General features: G+C 43.1%; 1 protein-coding gene and 1 long non-coding RNA gene across 2 annotated transcripts in view; one reads left to right on the top strand and one right to left on the bottom strand.

Moving 5' to 3' along the window:
• The window catches only part of CPED1 (cadherin like and PC-esterase domain containing 1), a 135,190-nt gene that overhangs the window by 27,604 nt on the left and 85,986 nt on the right, over positions 1–21,600 (bottom strand). The gene's annotated exons all lie outside the window — the stretch shown is intronic.
• LOC308486768 lies at positions 6,803–21,477 on the top strand. The gene is made up of 4 exons (XR_013991286.1): positions 6,803–6,952; positions 7,216–7,478; positions 12,240–12,283; positions 21,127–21,477. It is a non-coding gene; the product is annotated as an uncharacterized lncRNA (long non-coding RNA).

Here is a 21,600-nt window from a genome sequence, read left to right as displayed (position 1 = left end):
AGTTATTAGAAATTCCCTAGTGCTGTGGAGAAGATTATTTTTGTGCTCCAAAAACGTAGCTTTTTTTAATTAAAGGGAAATGATTATCTTGAATCGGCACAGATGTTTTATGTAGAAGTTGCAGCACAGGTGGAGAGGTGTATTCTGTGTCGACTGAAAATAGTAAAAAAGATAAATAGTGGTGGAGCCTCTCTGCAAATCCAGTGTTTTCAGGTTGTGTCAGTTATGCAAACTGGCACTTAAAATTCCTTTAGTACAATATGTCCTGGAATGAAATGATTGAGATGCTTCCACTAAATGGCACACACCCCTCTGAATTTGGCGGCAGCTTCAGTCCAGAGCCCATGATAATTAATATAATTTATCATGCATAATGAGAAATCAAATTATTACGTATGACATATCTTCAATCTGTGATTCAATATCTTTCTGTTGTTTAGTAAAACCAGATGGCCACAAAATACAGCTCCCCTAGAATCCAGCAAAAATGTGTTCAGGCAGAAACATGCTCTCTTCCCGAAACTATTTTAACCACAGCTGATGGCAATACATCATCCCTAAACTGGGTGCTGCTGCTCAACCACAATGCAACTGGTTTGCCTAAATCATGTGTATGTTCACACATTCCTGTATGCAACCTGCATGCTGAAAGACAGTTGACTACCTACATCCTGCTGTTTACTCTGCATCCAGCACTGTATACATAGCATTAGTCACAATCCATCTCTATACCGTATCTATCCTGTGGTTTCTTATGAAATACTCTGTTTCAGTGGGTTTTCTCCAAACCAGCATCATTCTGAATTGGGGGGGGGGGGGAGGGGGAATGGCATAGTTGGGTTTTAAGCAAGCAATGCTCACATAGCATTAAGCGTGCCAATATTGCTGTACTGGGGATGGAACGAGAAACCGACTGTGTGGCGAATCACAGATTAAGTCCACCTTTCCTTTAGAACTTTTAGGTGCAGCTCATCAGGCCCTGGAGATCTGAATTCATTTGTAGCTAGGTATTGCCTTATCACCTCTTTTCCTATCTTGGGCTGCAGCTCCTTCCTTGCATTGTTTATTCTGTTATCACCAGGTTGGGCACTGGTTTCCTTTTGGGTGAAGATAGAGGCAAGGTAGATATTGAGCAGTTCCGCCTTCTCTCTGTCACCTAATAGGATCTCTCCATCTTCTCCATGCAAGGAACCTTGCTTGTTCCTCCTCTGGCTTTGAACATAGCCAAAGAAACCTTTATTATTATTTTTAACCTCTCTTGCAAGCTTGAGTTCATTATGAGCTTTGGCCTGCCTGACCTTCTCCCTGCGACTGCATACGAACCAACATTTCCCCAGTGAAAATAGGGACGCCCGATTCCATAATAATCATTTTACTATTTACATCCCACCCATTTGACTGGGTTGCCCCAGCCACTCTGGGAGGCTTCCAACATATATAAAAACCGAATAAGACATTAAACATTAAAGAAACCCTTCCCTATACAGGGCTGCTGTCAGATGGCTTGGGGGGGGCGGTCAGATAACTCCATATCCTCCAACATTTCTCTGATGAAAATAAGGACATCCTGAGGAAAAGAGGGATATTCCAGGATCAAATTAGAAACCGGGAAAGCTTCTCTAAATCAGGGACTGTCCCTGGAAAATAGGGACACTTGGAGGGTCTGCAGCTGTTGGCTACTCATGTATACTCTTCCTTTGTGGTTTCTCCTTATTTTATAAACGAGGGGCCTAAATAATTGAAACTTGGTCTACATGCACATTACTAGTTGTAGGTACATTTCCATAACTCAAATAATAATAATAATAATAATAATAATAATAATAATAATAATTTATTATTTGTACCCCGCCCATCTGGCTGGGTTTCCCCAGCCACTCTGGGCGGCTTCCATAGAAACCAAAAATACACTAAAATATCACAGATTAAAAACTTCCCTGAACAGGGCTGCCTTCAGATGTCTTCTGAATGTCAGGTAGCTATTTATCGCTTTGACATCTGATGGGAGGGCGTTCCACAGGGCGGGCGCCACTACCGAGAAGGCCCTCTGCCTGGTTCCCTGTAGCTTTGCTTCTCACAGTGAGGGAACCGCCAGAAGGTCCTCGGTGCTGGACCTCAGCGTCCGGGCAGAACGATGGGGGTGGAGACGCTCCTTCAGGTATACTGGGCCGAGGCCGTTTAGGGCTTTAAAGGTCAACACCAGCACTTTGAATTGTGCTCAGAAACGTACTGGGAGCCAATGTAGGTCTTTCAAGACCGGTGTTACGTGGTCTCGGCGGCTGCCCCCAGTGACTAGTCAAGCTGCCGCGTTCTGGATTAGTTGTAGTTTCCGGGTCACCTTCAAAGGTAGCCCCACGTAGAGCGCATTGCAGTAATCCAAGCGGGAGATAACCAGAGCATGCACCACTCTGGCGAGGCAGTCCGCAGGCAGATAGGGTCTCAGCCTGCGTACCAGATGGAGCTGGTAAACAGCTGCCCTGGATACAGAATTGACCTGCGCCTCCATGGACAGCTGTGAGTCCAAAATGACTCCCAGGCTGCGCACCTGGTCCTTCAGGGGCACAGTTACCCTATTCAGGACCAGGGAGTCCTCCACACCAGCCCGCCCCCTGTCCCCCAAAAACAGTACTTCCGTCCTGTCAGGATTCAACTTCAATCCATTAGCCGCCATCCATCCTCCAACCGCCTCCAGGCACTCACACAGGACCTTCACCGCCTTCACTGGTTCTGATTTGAAAGAGAAGTAGAGCTGGGTATCATCTGCATATTGATGGACACCCAGTCCAAACCCCCGATGATCTCACCCAGCGGCTTCATATAGATGTTAAAAAGCATGGGGGAGAGGACACAACCCTGAGGCACCCCACAAGTGAGGGCCCAGGGGTCTGAACACTCATCCCCCACCACCACTTTCTGAACACGGCCCAGGAGGAAGGAGCGAAACCACTGTATAACAGTGCCCCCAGCTCCCAGCCCCTCTAGACGGTCCAGAAGGATGTTATGGTCGATTGTATCAAAGGCCGCTGAGAGATCCAGCAGAACTAGGAAACAACTCTCACCTTTGTCCCTAGCTCGCCGGAGATCATCAACCAGCGCGACCAAGGCAGTTTCAGTCCCATGATGAGGCCTGAATCCCGATTGGAAGGGATCCAAATGGTCCGCATCCTCCAGGCGTGCCTGGAGTTGTTCAGCAACCACGCGCTCAATCACCTTGCCCAAGAATGGAAGATTTGAGACTGGGTGATAGTTGGCCATACTGGCCGGGTCTAAAGATGGTTTTTTAAGAAGCGGTTTAATGACCGCCTCTTTCAGCAGATCTGGGAATGTTCCCTCACAGAGGGAAGCATTCACCACCCTGCAGAGCCCATCGCCCAGCCCTTCCTGGCTTGCTTTTATTAGCCAGGATGGGCAAGGATCAAGGAGACAGGTGGTTGGTTTCACGCGTCCAAGCAGCCTGTCCACATCCTCGGGGGTAACGGATTGAAATTGATTCCATGCAACTTGACCAGACAGAGCTCCAGCACTCTCCCGCCCCAGCCCTGCTCCCACGGTGGTGTCTAGCTCCTTCCGAATATGAGTGATTTTATTTGCAAAAAACTTTGCAAAATCATTGCAGGAGATCTTGGGGTCTTTACAAGGCCCCAGTGGTAAAGGTGGTTCCGTTAAATTGCAAACCACCTGAAAGAGTCTCCTGCTACTATTTTCTGCAGATGCAATAGAGGCGGTGAAGACAGTCTTCTTCGCCGTCGCTGTCGCCACTTGGTAGGCTTGACGTTCAGCTCTAACTTGTGTCCGGTCAGATTCGGAGTGAGTTTTCTGCCACTGATGCTCTAACCGTCTCAGCAATTGTTTCATCGCCCTCAGCTCCGAAGAAAACCACGGGTCTGTCCGGGCTCCATGCAATTGGAGAGGGCGCTTCGGAGCCAGACAGTCGATAGCCCTGGTTAACTCCGCATTCCAGCGGGCCACCAGGGAATCAGCTGAAAGGCCATCAACATGGGATAAAGCATCCCCTACCACTCTCTGGAAACCATTTGGATCCATTAAGTGGCGGGGGCGGACCATCCGAATTGGTCCCACCTCCCTGCAGAGGGGAAGGGTCGCGGAGAAGTCCAGTTGCACCAGGAAGTGATCTGACCATGGCACTTCTTTTCTTTCACTTTTACTTAGTGTCAGATCACCCACGTCACTAGAGGTGAACACCAGGTCTAAGGCATGTCCATGACCATGAGTTGGGCCAAATTTATTCAGGGACAGCCCCATGGAGGCCATGCTTTCCACGAAGTCCCGAGCAGCCCCTTGTAAGGTCGTGTCGGCATGGATGTTAAAATCCCCTAGGACAACCAAACTAGGTGTCTCCAGGAGAAAATCCGCCACGACCTGAAGCAGCTCAGACAGGGAATCCTTGGTGCAGCGGGGAGGTCGGTACACCAAAAGGAATCCTGTACTGCCCCTATTGCCCAACTTCCAGAACATGCACTCAGAAAACTGGATCTTCCCAGTAGGACGCCTGGTGCAAGCTAGTGACTTCCTAAAAATCACTGCAACCCCCCCTCCCCGCCCACATGACCTGGGTTGCTGTGCGTAAGAGAAACCTGGTGGGCAAGCAGCGGCAAGGACAGGCCCATCTGCTTCCTCCAACCAGGTCTCTGTCACACATGCCAGGTCAAATCCTCCATCCACAATCAGGTCGTGGATGGCAGTGGTTTTATTCATCATTGACCTGGCATTACACAGCAACACCTTCAGGTCATGTGGGTTTCCCCTGTTGATTCCAGTATCCATCCGGTCAAGGCCAGACCCGGAGGCAGGGATAGTCTTCAAACAACAACTAAACCTGCCTCCTCGGTAATGACATGGTCTGGTCTTAGCGTAACTCCGCCTCCTGCCCATGATCACCGAGATCGGATGTCCCAGTGCTTCCCCCCCTGTGGAACTTGTCCCAGCCATCGTGTTGGCTGGGGAGCCACTCCCAGGCAGCCCTGATCCCGCCCCTTAAAAACAAAACACAAACTATACAGAACCAATAAAACAACAACAACAAAAAAGGAACAGAACAATTACACTAAAATTAATCCCCAACCAAATATCCATCCCACCCACCCACCCCCAACAAAGGAAAAAAGGAAAAAAAGAAATAAAAATTTAAATTGCCACCGACCGCTTGAGGACATTTTAAAGCACATTAACCACCTGGAACAGGGAAGCAATGGCAGAACACTTCCCAACTTCCCCAAAAGTTTGTTCCAAATAAGGGCCTGGGCCACACCCCCTGGGCCAGTTGGAAAAGGCCCTGGAAGAGAGCAGGCCCTGCAGTCCTCACCCAGCCGATGGTCAAGGCAAATAATGCCCCAACTTTGTAAGTTTGTAGAAAATATAGCATAAATTTTGTTCAGTACTGATCTCTCTCTAATTTCATATGGGAGAAAATGTGTAGTTCAAATCACCACTTTGGATTATATTTGCTCTCTTGGCTTAAATGAAAGCATAACAGTTCTTCTCTCTTTCCACCGATGAAGCATTTATTCTTGAGCTTGCACTATTTAAACCATGCCACATAGTTGTTGAAGATTAAGAAATCTTCATACCACTGTGGCACACAACCCCTCTCCTGATTTCTGCCTGGTTTTCCCATGTTATTACAGTAGCTCCTTATTAACAACAGCTCCTTATTCACTGACTTGTTTGTCAGTGCAGAAGCCAAAATTTTGCACGGTGCTGCAAACCACCTTATTGTAGATTGAGTGATGGCTTTGCTGAACTTCCACTCCCATTTGAAACCAACAAGTTCTGTTGTGTACTTAAGTGGGCGGTTAGTTAGACAAACCCAGAAACAGAAAACAGCTCCTGTGAGCAGGTAAAGTTGTGGCGAACTGTCTCTACGTGGATAACGGGGAATAAAATAAGTTGATTTCTCCCATATCTCCCATATCTCAAAACATCTCAGCCTATCTAAAGAAGTGTGCATGCACACGAAAGCTTATACCCAGAACAAACTTAGTTGGTCTCTAAGGTGCTACTGGACATTTTTAATTTTTTTTTAAATTTAGCACATCTCAGAGAGGCTTTATCCAAAATAAAAAAAGACAATACATTACAGCAGGCTCCTATTTGAAAGAACTCATGCTAGCAAATAATTAGGGTGAATATTTATGCTTGCACGATTCAGAGAAATTCCATTGGGTGACGGCAGGTGTCAGTGGGGGGAACCCTGGAACATAGTGTTGAAGTGCAATGGGGTGGCGTCAGACAGAAATTTATAACTAGGTGGCTGGGGGAGAAAATGACTTGGGTAGGAGAGGATGCACAGATCTTTCTGGTGACAAACCATAGCTTTGTAGTTGTGGCTTAGCCTATGTGTGTAGTGTAGTGGTTAAGAGCGGTAGACTCGTAATCTGGTGAACCGGGTTCACGTCCCTGCTCCTCCACATGCAGCTGCTGGGTGACCTTGGGCCAGTCACACTTCTTTGAAGTCTCTCAGCCCCACTCACCTCACAGAGTGTTTGCTGTGGGGGAGGAAGGGAAAGGAGATGGTTAGCCGCTTTGAGACTCCTTAAAGGGAGTGAAAGGCGGGATATCAAATCCAAACGCTTCTTCTTCGTCTTCTTAAAAAGGAACGAGCTGAATGCTACATGATTCACTGCAGTTGAACAATAAAGGAAAACCGCAGGGAACTGTTGTTAAAATGTTGAGTTGCATTATAAATGCACATCCTGGTTGTTTTAATGAGGGTTACTGTATGTTATTATTATTGTTGTGATATTGGGATCTACTAAAGTTTCACAAAAAATATATCCTGTTAGTTTTTTAAAATGTTGACTGATGCTTCACTTTTTATTGTGCAGGAAATGGACTTTGACTAAGTCCAGGGTGGGGAACTTATGTCCTTCCAGTTGTTGGTGAGCTACAAATTCCAGTTGGTGATGCCAACTGGGGTCGATGGGAGTTGGGAGTTTAACAATACAGTGGACGCTCGGGTTGCAAACGTGATCCGTGCGGAAAGCACGTTTGCAACCCGCACCATCCTCAACCCGCAGCGCCACATCTGCGCACACGTGGGTCAGGATTCGGCGCTTCTGCGCATGCACAAATCATGATTTAGCACTTCTGCGCATGTGCAAGCGCAAAAACCCAGACGTAAGCCATTCCGGTACTTCCGGGTTTGGCGCAGTGCGCAACCCAAAATCACGCAACCCGAAGCGTCTGTTACCCGAGGTATGACTGTATGTGGAGGGCCACAGGTTACTCAGCCTGGGACTATGTAATAAAGATCTCTGTGTTTGTCACATCCTTGAAACATCACTACGGCAACCCTTCAACCCTCCTTTTAAAAGCACAAGGAAAGTCGTCCTCTGAGCAAATTTGTACTGGCCAAAGTCAGTCCACATGGACAGAATGTCAACTAGGACAGCAGGAACCAAATTCAAATAATATCTCAGCCACCTAGCTTTGCGGCAGTCACTATCTGCCAGCCTAAGGTAACTTACAAGGTTTTTATGAAGGTACAGTTGAGGAGCGAGGAGTTACGCATGATGCTTTGATCTCATTTGACAAAGTCATCATGTAGATCTTGGCTGAGATCTAATTACTGTTACAGAACCAAGGTGGGGGTGTCCCTCCTAAACACTAAAACTAATAAATGCTAGGATTTGGGATTATTTGTGATATGAAGAGAGAATATAAGCTGCAGAGGAATTTTTGAGCTGCCTTACGCAAACCAGCCTGGCTGGTAGAGGGAAGAGCAGATCAGTTAGCATTACAATAGAGAGCCACTGAGGGCTGTCAACAACTCCTTGTCCCAGGTGTGACCAGAGACCAGAGATCTGGAACTGCCCTGGGGGAGGGCAAGGGGCTTCTGGGAAGAAGAAGGGAGAGATGAGACTTCCCAGGTTAGCGCCTCCGGCAATGGAGGAATTCCTCTGATCGGGAGGAATCCGCTCCGTGGAAATCAGGGTCTGGCCGCCACGGCGAAGGCGGAGACCCACTAAAAACCACAGGCGGGAGAAGCCTGTGGACGTGGGATTCGGCTGGCACCTTTTGCGCCTCCCCTACTCGCGGGGAAACCCGGTTTCGGGGATCCGGAGCGACGTGGGGTGAGCGGTGCGGTGCTTCGAATCGACTGCTTCTTTCACGGAGTGAAGCCGCATTGCCGTTGCCGGAGAGCGCTGACTTTTTCCTGTGGACAATTGGGCTTTAAACAACTACCCGTGAGTAAAACAGAAAATTGGATCTTTAAACATCTTAATTCAGCACCGAAACAGGGAGGTTTCAAACAGGAAGTCCGCCTTCCTCTTTTGTAAATAGATTGAGCAAAGATGCTGCAAGCTAAAGTCTTGGAGAGCCTTTTGTAAAGGATTAAATTTCCATCGGTTAAAATTATTAAACCCCCCTTGGAAGCAGGAGAAGAGGGGGGAAATTTTAGATCGCCTAAGCCTGCAGGAGAGAGAGTGAAGAAAGACAAATTACCACCGTTTTGAACCTGGGAATGGGCTGCCAGTAAGATCGAAGTTTTGGGAAAGTTCATTGACTGTGAATAAAACGTACGTTGACAGATAGTTAAATAAGAGAAATATATTGTTTCCATTGTTTCCTTTTGCACTCAAAAAGGAGCAAAAGTAACTGAAAGATTGAAACTAACTTTGTTGCTGGATCTGCGTTTAAAAGGACGGATACAAATAGAATTGTTTCCTCTAGAGGGAGCTTGTGAAACTGTTGCAGGAGTGGAGCTGGGGAATTTTCCGGCTGCAGAGATAAAAGACCGTGAGAATCAGAGATTGACCTTGGACAAGAATGTCGACAGAAGAAGCCTTAGTGATTGCATTTTGCAAGATAAGTGCTTTATTGGAACAGCTTCATGAGAAGATGGATGTGATGACTATTAAAATTTATAATTTGGGACAAAAAATGACTGATTTGGGACAAGAAGTGAATATCTATACGGAAACTACTCAGGAATCGATTCAGGAATCTACTTCGACATGGCAAGTTGTGGAGAAGACGAGGGAGAAAGTTGTTGTAGAACCTCAAGTAATACAAGTGGAAAGAGCCCCAGTCTTACAGAGACAATTTGATGAATATAAGCTGTTGCCTTCTACGATTGAATTTAGAGAAAGCCAGTTGAAACACGTCCTGAAATATCTTTTGGACTCTAGTTTTTACTATGGAGAATGGGCTGATCTGTCGAGAAGGAATAAAGACATTGTTAGGTTGGAGCTTCCCCGAGATCTACTCCTCAGTGTCAAAGGAAGGAAATTAAGAATAAGAACAGCAGAAGATAAAGTAAAGTGCATGTATAAATATGAAGAAGATCTGCAGAAGGGACATGGAAAAAAGTTAAGAGCCTTGGACAGAAGATCACCAGGTTGATGGACCATATGGAATTGATAGAAAGGACTGGCAGAATCCGAGACCAAGGAGAAGAGACGGTGGAAGAAGATTGGAAAAAAGTTTAAAATTTATTTATAGAAACATTGTAAAATTAATGAGTGTTAGAAAAATGTGGGAATAAAATTACATGGCTTTAGTAGAAATGTTATAAGGAGTTAAGTACAAATAAGTTTTAGGGTATTAATGGTAAGATAAGGTTAAAATAAATTATGACAATTATATGACAGAAAATAGTGAAAGATGGAAAGGATTTGCTGAAATAATTAATAACTAGAACACAAAAAAGGGAGGTGCAAGGAGGTCGATGAAACAAGTTAATGAAAGACAAAGATATGGAAATATTGGATGTGTTTTTAATTGTTTTTGCTTTTGCTTTTGTTTTGATGTATTGTGTCTTTTCTTTTTTCTTTTTTTATGTATAGCAACGTATTGATTTGTATTGTTTATTTTTTTATTTTTTTTGTAATCTTTAAACTTTTAATAAATATTATTTTTTAAAAAAAAGAAGAAGAAGAAGAAGGGAGAGATCCATCTTGGCCAGGCAGAAGGAAGGACTGCCTGCAATGCTTCGGACCATGCTGTGAGATCTGGACCCCCTCCATGCAGACTGAGGGTGTTAAATAGACAAATAAAATCTATTTCTTAAAGCGCGACAGCCTCCACCATGTCTTCTATTCTCCAAAGGGACACAGACCCTGTGTGGGTGCCTGAGATCCCATGTGCTCTTCCCACAGCTTGGCAGAGAGAGGGACCAGCGCTGGTCTTTTGTAACATTACTTTCGGTGAGCCCAAGGGCACCAGGGAGCTGGAAGAGCTGCAGAAAAGTGCTGGAACAAATCCGAAAGAGAGGATATGATGGAGATCTATGAAGTTATCCATGATGTAAAAAAAGTGGGTACAGGGAATTTTACTCCCCCTCCCATGATACTAGAATCTGGGGCCATCCAATGAGATTGAATGGTGGAAAACAGAATGGTACTGTGGAATGAAAATGTGGCGAAGACCATTAACTTAGATGCTTTTAAAGGGGATTCATGGGGGAAAGATGGAGGGCACAAGGAGAAGGGGACGACAGAGGACGAGATGGTTGGACAGTGTTCTCGAAGCTACCAGCATGAGTTTGACCAAACTGCGGGAGGCAGTGGAAGACTGCCTGGCGTGCTCTGGTCCATAGGGTCACGAAGAGTCGGACAACTAAATGACTAAACAACAACAAAGTTTTGATGGCTATATGGTACCTTCAAGTTCAGGAGCAGAATGGATTCCATCTATAATAGTGATAATATTGCTTATTACCAGCAATAAACTCGGTTGTATGCTTTGAGACCAAAGATACTTTGGTCTGTTCCAGCCTCACAAGCACACACACCATGATGTGGCAGAGTCCTGAGTCATCTACAACAAGGATATCTGCTAGAATCTTTTTTTAAAAGAAAAGTTTTGAGAAACACAATTTAATAATCCAATTTGCTGTTTTTACAAAAGCAATTTTGCTTCTCTTTATTTGGCCCATAGGCTAAATGTTCCTTGAACGTTAACAACTCTAACGAATCAATTGTGTCTACTTCAGGCAACCAGATACTCACAAAAATGTTAATCATATTTAATTAGTTTTACACAGATGAGTTCGTTCTAAATAACTGTGATTTGTTAATTCTAAATATTGATTCAGATATCAGATTAATTAAATTAAAGCAGTCGGCTGTAATTTAGTCTTTCTGAAAATGAACGTATGATCCTGAGGTCAAAAGATTGCATCTAGACATATGAATTAGTATATCTATAGATATCCTAATTCATATGTATAGATGCACTTTTCCTAAGACAAAGTACCACTGCAGAGTATCAGAAACAATAATGAAGGCAGAATCCAGTAGAGAACCTCTACCCTAAATCCTATTGAAATGAATGAAGCAAGGTATATCCTGCACTACAACACATCCATTTCATGTCCCTGTTAGATCGCACCCTTTTTAGCAGCTCCGATGCCAGATATCTCTTCTAGAGGACAGCTATTTCATCTAGTCATTCCATTCATGCTTTGGAATAAGTGTGCTTTCCTTCAAAGACTATAAGCCACGACAAGTGCGACACTCTCAAGGTTACGGAAAGATAAAAGTGCTTTTCTAAATCACATGTTTGCATACGGCTGCAACGCGTGACCTATATGCAGAGGTCTGTGGTAGATACCCTCTGATTTAAAACCATGTTCGGTTCACAAAGGGAAAACGGCATATGTTCCACCAGGCAGCTAAAATGCGCTCTACGTGGGGTTACCTTTGAATGTGACCTGGAAACTACAACTAATCCAGAATGCAGCAGCTAGACTGGTGACTGGGAGTGGCCGCCGAGACCACATAACACCGGTCCTGAAAGACCTACATTGGCTCCCAGTACGTTTCCGAGCACAATTCAAAGTGTTGGTGCTGACCTTTAAAGCCCTAAACGGCCTCAGCCCAGTATACCTGAAGGAGCATCTCCACCCCCATCGTTCAGCCCAGACACTGAGGTCCAGCACCAAGAGCCTTCTGGCGGTTCCCTCACTGCAAGAAGTGAGGTTACAGGTAACCAGGCAGAGGGCCTTCTCTGTAGTGGTGCCCGCCCTGTGGAACGCCCTCCCAACAGATGTCAAGAAAATAAACAACTATCTGAGTTTTAGAAGACATCTGAAGGCAGCCCTGTTTAGGGAAGTTTTTAATGTTTGATGTTTTATTGTGTTTTTAATATTCTGTTGGGAGCTGCCCAGAGTGGCTGGGAAGGCCCAGCTAGATGGGCGGGGTATAAGTACAGTAATAAATTATTATTATTATACCAGTAACATCTTTTTCTGCACACCCACTCATCTCTTTTAGGTTTAGAAGAGTTCAGTGATACTCAACAGCAAGCCCAATGCATTGTAAGTAGGGTTGCCATATTTCATATTTTCAAATGTGAAAATATGTAAAGTTGTTGAGCTTTCCTTTCTCTTTCTGAGCTATTTTTAATGAAAACCGCCAAAATCTACACTTACAACATAGGCTGCCATAAGTTCAGGACATTTCAGCAATTTCCACCCGGACACTGTTCCTGATGGCCAAATCCTGGCTACGTCCAGGAAATTCTGAATGTATGGCAACCCTTACTTATCCCTAACAAATGGCCACAGGTACTTGTGGCAGATGGTGCCATTTTGCATATTTAAGAACTGGAACTTAGGGAGCTGTGTTTCACAGATCAAATCAGAAGAATCTTTATTTGCATCAGCCACTAGCCATAGCAATAAAATAAAATAAAATGTACTGAAGACAGAGGTTAAAACTTAAAATATACAAAATACATTTTGGAGGTTTACATCAATAATCACACTGTTTGCTATTAGTATATAATGGGGGGGGGGAATATATATAACTTGAAGCTGATTCAGAAATTCTAGCTGAAGATACCTAGAGACTATAAGGGACCACTGTCCACCCTTTCTGTCCCAGGATTTGGGGACTGGTGAGACCTGTGTCTGTGCTTTAATATGACTTGTGTGAGGACAACTGCTGAGATATGCTGGGTTCATGGTTAAATCTGTCTATTCCTGCTCAATTTGTGTCCTAAATTCTATTCATGGGAACAGTCAGTTATTAACCATTCAGAGGTTCTGTGTGCACTTGATTTGTAACAATAAATCATACTGAGAGGTCATGGGGTTGCAAGTAAGCACTCGGATGGACCGTGGGAATGCTAGTAAATTTCCTGATGTCCAAGCACTGCTGAATTATATGCCTGTGCTTTAAGGGCCTCTCTGAAGGCCAGAGGAAATGGACCCCACAGGCTCCCATGAAAGCAAAAAAGGTTCGTATTCCAGCATGGAAAATCTCCCCCTGCAGTTCATCAATAGCTGGAAGACTCATTGCTCTCTCTGTGAGCCATCCATTGCAGTTAACTGCCACTTAGGCTGCAATTCTGCACACTTCCCTGGGAGCAATTCCTACTGAACTCAATGTGATTTACAAGGGTTGCTGAGAAGGATGGGCAATGTTGCTGGAGGTAACGTGGGGAGCTGAAAGGAGGAAGTGGATCTGGTGGATGCATTGTGAATATATCAGTGCCCCCTGCAGACTATGAGAGTAATTGCAGGCTCCTTGCAGAGTGGACAAAAGCTTTAAAAGACATTTCCCTTCCCCAGTGTTTATTTCTTAGGGTCAGTGCTTTTTTTCCTGGGGGGACACAGGGGTACGCATACACCTAAAGATTTTGTGAATCTTTGTACTTTTGTCCATTTACTGTACTTATTTTTCCCTACTTGAACTATAAAATGTTGATTTTCTTGAGTCAAAATGAGAGCACCCTAAACATTTTTTTAAAAGAAAAAAAGCACTGCTTAGAGTCCATATAAAAAACCGGGTCAGTGGATATGTGTGCCAATATTCATACTTGTAACCCAAAGTACATGATTTTAGGCTTGAGCACACAAGACAAGAGTACACATTTGTCACTTTTCTGCTCCTGCAGAGGCGTTGCTTACCATTTTTTTTAAAAAATGTTTAGTGTGGGTCAATGTAACAGCATGACAAGTTTTGTCCTTCTGTCCCAAAATGCAGAAAGCTAAAATTATTAGATTTCAGGCTTAACCATTCCACTAAATAGCCTGATGGAACATTATATAGATGAAACTGGTTAAATGCCTGGATCCTATAGCTTGTACACAGACATGCATCTGCTGCATAATTTGCCTGGATCATTTCATATCGACTGGTCATACATAAGTGCAGAAGTAATGGGCAACTGATGTATGGACTTCTGATTATACGGGAGGGCTCATAAGCCCTATGTTGTGGCACGCAGCAATCTGGTTTGCTGGCATGAAATAGGCTCTAAAATATACAAATAATTAAGTGTAGGAACTTAAGATTTCTAAGCCCTACCACAACAACTATCTCTATGTCTATCTCTATCTATATGCACAGTGCTTTTTTCCTTAAAAAATGTTTAGGGGTACTCTCATTTTCCTACTCATATTGAAATACTGCCCCTCAATGAGGCCAAACTTAGATTCACAAAATGTTTAGAGGTATGCGTATCCCCAGAAAAAAGCACCGTATATGCACAAAGGAGAAATAAATTACAGGGACAAGCATTAAATGTGAAAAATATATTGCCCAAGTCACCAAATCTGTTGTTGCATATTTTCTCAATGCCACAAAGTGAACACTTTCTCTCCTGTGGCTAGTGATTCATTTTGCTTCCAGCGACCTACTGGCCCACAAGCGGGAAAAGTATTTCCACATGGAAAATAGGTGGAAACAAAAATTTATTGGTATCGAAACAATAATTAATAAGGAATGTCAGAAAGAAGAAGGAGCTGCCAAAACTGATTCCAGGCACAAGTCTTTCCTACTGTGTAAAATGTATTCACCTGGTGGGTTATACATTTAAATCCTGATTTTTATGTATTCACCTTCCTTAGTCTATGCAGGAAGCAGACAACAGGGGATAAGGCAATAGTTCATTTTGTGAATGGGTGTTGAAGTGTTACATACAGCTATGTAACTGGCTATTGAGCTCCCTGAAGAGGCCAGGCTAGTTTTCCCCAAACAGTATTTGTACATACCTATAGGCTCACGTATTGTTATGTATTTTTTATTCTTCTGGTGTTCCAATTGTCTGCTGGCAAATATTGTTTAATAATCTGACAACTAATTTACTGCAGTATTTCATGGATAATAATTTTAGCCTAACCTTTTTTGGGGCTGCATTGTCTGTATGCAAGTATGTGGTACAGTGGCCAAGGAAACTTTATAATTGTTGAAGGAAGTCATCGAATGATAGTTTGCTTGTTACATGCTTGAGTCAATGTTCATCTATTGCTGTTTGTGCTAGTATTGTTAGTTTTAGTTTGTAACTGGTTTAAAAGGGAAAACACCATAGGTAAAATTAAAGAAGAATTCCTTGGGTCCAGATTTGGGACAAGTGAGAAAGACCCAGCAGAGACTTAAAATAACAAAACATGCAGCAATGTAAAGTGTAGAAATATTGGCTGTTAGACCTTTAAAATAGACCCTTCTAAGTTCTTTCCAATATTCTCCACTTCTCTTAACATGGAAAGAGGCCACATGTTTGATTAACTTAAGAATGGTTTACTTACAAACTCTTCAAAGGTCAGATTCATGTGCTTTTCCACACAACAGCAAGAAAAGACAGGAAGTGAGGGACTGTGACCTAGGTAAGCCTGGCATGACAGCTTACTCTATTGTCTTAACCCCTTCATGTATTAATTAGAGATAAGCATGTTGATTATATGTGGCTGATTTACCCCACAAGTATCACATCCATTTTATTTCCATTTCTTTTTGAGGCATTCCCTGCTCGTTTATACTAGCTTGAGCATTACCTGGCCTCCTATGATTTATTCCAAGTTCTTCACATGCATTTGTAATGCATTTATATTGAGGACAAAATGGAGAATGGAGGAAAACAAACTGAAATCAAATCCAACAACGAAAGGTCGACAGCCAAGTTTGGGTGTGCAATGTCAAAATAAAGAATGAATTTCATAAGCACCTTACAAGTTCACACACACACACACACACACACAGAGAGAGAGAGAGAGAGAGAGAGAGAGAGAGAAAGCCACAAGCTATAATTAAAAGCAAGCAGCTTGATGCATCTCTAGAGAAATCACATGCTTTTAACTTTATTGTATTGTATATGTTGTGAGCCACCTCATTGTATCTTGTGAAACAGCTCTTTCATAAAATATAGCAATGAGGCTTACAACATATAAGATGCAATGAAATCTGTCTATAAATACCTAGAAAACACAATTAAAAACATCAGTAGACACTGGTGGGTTTAAAGAAAAATTCGTATTGTGAAGGCCTGTCTAAACAGTGCAGTTTTTGGAAAACGTTTGAGAGAAGGAAAGGATGGTTTCTGCCAAGGCTCTATTCTAATCCTAAACATATTTGGTGGGGGGAAAGATCCCCATTTATTGCAGCTGACTTTCCTTCCAAGTAAGGAACTGTACGGTTTTGCCCCCCAATGTTATCTATTTATGAAGCATCACTGAAGAGGCTGGAACCAATTAGAATGGTTATTTGGTTGCTCATCTATGCCCATGAGCTCTGGGATGATAACCCGGCACTCGTCTTATCTGGATTGCTATATTTTAGATAGCAAAATCATCTCCTTTCCATGTTCCAGACTCTTGCAAGAAGGAAGTTCTCCTCCACACTCTTGTCTTCATTTTTTGCTGTTCTCTTATATTTCACGACCCCTGAGCTAATCCCGCTATTGTTCCTATTAGCAAGTTTAAGCAGGCAAACTTCAAACAGGCTAGCAGTGGGTCACGAGGTTTAACGGGCACATAGATAATCATCTAAATTACATTTCTAGGGCTGATGGACCAGACAGGCTTAGAGGGTAACTTTACCAGCTTTCACTGTTAATCAGCAAGGATTGTGTGTCTCAGTGTGTATCTGCCTTCGCCTGCCTCCTGAAGGGCTGGGCCATTGGGGCTGATTAACAAAGGCAGCTGCATTAGCTTTCCTCTCTCGCTGAAGTTCGTTCAGGAGGCCCAAATGACATGAAAGGCAAACGTGACCACAGCTCAAGCGCCAAGCGCTCATCACTGTGAAATTATCCACCCTCCGCTTGCAAGATTACTATCGTCAGCAAAACAGTTGTTGCCAATTTTCACAATCTGTTAACACTTCGAAACTTGCCTACTGACTGATCCTCTTTCACCTCGATTGTGCATCTCATCGAGGGAAAAGTGCAGCAAGCTACTTCACATTGTCTACCGAGTTCGAAAGTGATGGCTTCAGACAGGCTCAAAGGGTTTTGGTGACTGTGTGCTCTAATTAATCGGGCTTCGTTTCAAGGCCGAAGGAATCAACCAAGCAAGAAAGGTTGGGTGAGTGAAATTAATACTCACAAGCACATTTGTTTCTTACAAACATGAGGCCTTTAAAAATGAGGGGAAAACACACCACAAAAAGACCTTGTTACTTCAAAAATCCAGACCCACCAAGTGTCCCTATTTTCCAGGGACAGTCCCGAATTTACAGAAGCCGTCCTGGTTTCTGATTTGATCCCAGAATGTCCCGCTTTTCCTATTTTCATCGGATAAATGTTGGAGGGTATGGCAGGACACCCCTATTTTCACTGGAGAACGGATGAAGGATATGAAAATCCCAATCTCTAGATCTGAGTATTGTGTGAACAGTGAATGGTGTGAACAGTTCTATGATTCTAAGCATCAAACCAGGAAGTTCAAGAAGGTACCTTTAATAGTTGTAATACAAACAGTAATTTCAGTTGACCTGTTGTGGGTTTGAAAAAAATTATTATTGCAGCATTATTTTAGCAAGAAGTAGGATCCTTGTCACTGCATCTATTTCCCTTAAACTGTTAAAGATGCAACTACTCTGTTTAAGGTTAGGAACTGGGAAGCAAGAAACAGTACCATCACCTACATATGTTGACAAATTCTACATTCGAATTCACATTTCAAATTCATTTCAAACATAGCCCTGTAAGAGCACAAGAAGAATCCTGCTGGGTCAAGGCCAAAGCTCATACAGTCCAGAATTCAGTTGACTTCGTAGGCTATGATGCTCTATAGTATAAGCACAAAAGAAGGAGCAGGAGGAGGCCAGGAAGATTAGAAGACATTCATGAGAAATAACTGAATTGTTGCAAGCGGCCCAACATAGCCAGGACTGTGCCATAACGAGGAATGAGATCATAGCTAATTATAAGTGCCTCATCCTTGCGAGGAGAACAGATGAGGAAAGGCTAAAAGCCATACACAAAAAAAGGAGCTTAAAGAGAATTTAAATTAGCTAAGTGACACACAGAGTTAATCCTTCCTCAGCCTGCTGCCCATTAATGAAAATAGTCTGCTGATGTCATTTCATTCATTTGTGACCCAACTGCAAAAACAGACTCAGCATTCTTAAAGTCTGAGCTTTCAGGGCTGGGGTAGGTTTACAGCAAAATGGACAAAAGTAGATGAGGAAACCAGGCTGCCCCCTTCTTATAAATATTTCAAGGAACGAACAAAAGCAACAAGGAAAATATTTCAGATCAATTGTTGGGCGAGTCCTTGCCTAGCTTCATACATGGCTTTCATTTAATGGATTTTGAACCACTTTAAACTATATCCACGGCCTCTATTTGGAGAGAAAATGATGCACTTGTTGGGCGATTTGAATAGCATATCTAAGGCAAGCAGTACCATTTGGCTGAAAGGAACCATTTTGAAGAAGCAGTAGATCAGCCGTGAGCATTATTAGGGATAACCTCCTGGTTTGGACAACCTATGGCCCTCCTGTTCTTGCTGGGCTTCAACTCCTATCCATCTCAGCCAGTATGGCCAAGAATTAGGCATCGTGGGAGTTATACTCCCAACATCTTGAAGGTCATAAGTTGCCCAGTCTTGTTCTACTCTCTGCAAGGACTGCCACATCTCCCTTCTGTGGGATGTAATCCATTGGTGCAGTCAAATGCAACATTCCTTATTTCCCTAGAGTGGGCACAGGCATGGGGGCATCCAGTCAGTGTAACTTCCTGTTCCACTGGTCTGGAGTTTTCCTCTCCCTGCATGTGACCTGGGAGATAGGCATGGCTCTGGCTGACTCCATAAAAGAGCAGAGTCATGCAGCCATTTTTCTGAGTCTGTTTAGTCTTTGTCTTGTCTTGATTCTAGCAGTTTTGTCTTGTCTTCTTGTTTTGTTGATCTTTTGCTGCCATGCTGCTCTCTTGCAGCCATTTTGTATTCCTAATGTCATTTTACTGTCTGCTGGCTCTCAGCCAGCAGCACACAAGTTCAGTCTCCATATGAGATTAACTCACGGTTTCTTTGTGTAACTACCAAGTAAAGCCTGCCTTTCAGGGATCATATCATGAACTAAAATGTGAGTAAACTTTTTGTTACTTTACTCAGAAAGACTATTGTGTTTTTATTCTTTTAGGAGGGATAAAAGGGGACACCAGGAAATAATCTTAACTAAGAGATTCAAATGAATCTGCAAACTGGCTTCCAGCTATATGGAAGGGAATCTGCTCTGCTACATCACTTACTAGCATAAGTGAAGGAAGGATAATACTTATTCAATATATCCTTCTGTCTTTAACATTCCCACACCTTTCCCATGCCCTTTTTGTGCCGCTGTTGTTCCTCATTCCTGAGTGTCTCGTGCCATGATTTTCAGAAGAAGGCAATGGCATTTCATGTCCTGACGGCATTATGCAACTCAACTGCTTCATTTATTTTTGGAAGAACACAGTGTTCTAGTGATCTTTAAGAGGAGCCTACTGGACCTGTTTGTTCACAGGTCCACCTAGGTCAGCATCCTATTTTTACCAGTGGCCAGTCATGTGGATCCAGGAATCCTACAAAGGTTGATGCCCACCCTCAATGTATGTTCCCCAGAACATTTAGACGTATACAGCCTCTGAGCAGTATTGGTCTTTATCCATCTCGATGCACTTCTGCAATTCTTTTTAAAAGCCAATTAAGCAAGGAGCCATCTCCACATCCTGTATCAGTGTGACTTCTACATAAAATTCACATGTACAAGTTACAGTACATGTGTGGGATTTTTGGAGTGCTGCTGACCAGGTGAATTTGATGCTTTTATAAGGGTGGTTCTCTTTCAGCCATTCAGCATTTGTGGAATAAACTTAAGATATTTCCAGAATGCTCAAAAGGGACCAATGTGATGTTCTTCCCTGGTGGTGGGATAGCTAAACATACTTTTACCGTGCCCAAAAATGAGCTACAGTAATGGCATGCAATGGCTACACAAGAGGATACTAAGATCCCACCTACCTTGCCAACTAATTAGAGAAGGGACAGAAAATGGCACATATCAATTTAGAAGGCACTGGAGCAGAGAAAGAGAAGTGTGCACTTTTTTTGTTAATTAATGGGAACACTTAATTTTTATTTTATTTTTTTGGAAATTTAATTATTATTTTTAAGGGCTATAATCAGTTATTCAGTGATGCAGGCCTAGAAAAAAACCAACAACGCTTATATGGGCTTCTTAAGCGTAGCATTTTTATTATATTACTTGCCTAAACTAGTGACTATAGGTTGTATTCAATCAAGTCATACTCAAAGTAGACCCATTGATATCAATAGATTTCATTGGGTCTACTCTAACTTAATTGGACGATTCAGAATCTGGTTTTGGAGACCACTCTACTGAGGATAAATTTAATATTTGCAACATGTGAAGAGAATTGCAAGATAATTACGCAAGTCTTTCCAATCTGTGTACTTCAATATCTCCTTTTATGTGCCTCTTACACAGCTACTACAAAGTTATTTGAAAAACGATGCTGGAAATGTGGAGCCGAAGTTGTAATTGCATTTTTTCTTTCTTCTTGAGACAGAAACACACATTTTAAACACAGTGCTTTCAATCCAAAGGAAACCCAGCATAAACCCTACAGCCACCTCTCAATTTACAGGGAACCCTCCTACAAGTCGGCCTAATGCAAACAATGGGAAACCCATGCTTCTTAAAATGCCATCGTAGGCTCAACAGTTTATCCCCCGACTAATTTGCTTTTAATGAGGATATTATGGGTACTGTAAGAAAGAGAAATAACAATAATTTGGTCTCTTAAAGGCTGTTCAGCTTTGGAACTGCACACTTCTTCGCTGAATAGCCTTGAACTTAATCCAGGATTACTCAAATGCATGAGAACTGCTGGCAGACTGGAAACAACATCCCTAGCTCTCCCTTTGTGTTGCAGCCTTCATCAGGGTATCGGCTTGCAGTGAAACTTGAATATCCTAACGGGATTAGACATGAAAGAGAAGAGTCTCAGGATTGGGCTTTCAACTGAAACCCCGCTGTGAGAAAGACCACGCCACTGTCTTTGACCTTTTCCTTCCTATGCATGAGCCCAGTTGTGCCTAGCCGAGGGTCTAAAGAAGACCCCGTCCCTTTGCTCTCTGTTTATCCTTTTGCTCCTAGAACAGGTGTCTGGTTACTAAAGAGAAAAGGCATGGAAGCCTCTGATCTCTGGCACAGGCAAAGCCCGCCAGCATGAGTAATGTGCTTCAGAACTGGAGAAAAAAATAAATACATCGTCACTACAATATTCAAGCTATGGAGAAATTCTCGTGTGCAAACAGCACCTTATTTGCCTCTCTAAACTCTAAAAGCAATCATTAGACACTTTAATAATATATAATGAATGGGATGGCTTGTTCCCGGAAAGGGT

This window comes from Podarcis pityusensis (genome assembly GCF_964106645.2).
Source record: "Podarcis pityusensis genome assembly, chromosome: 10".
Classification (NCBI taxonomy): Eukaryota; Metazoa; Chordata; class Lepidosauria; order Squamata; family Lacertidae; genus Podarcis; species Podarcis pityusensis.
This window is presented reverse-complemented; position numbering and strand designations above follow the sequence as displayed.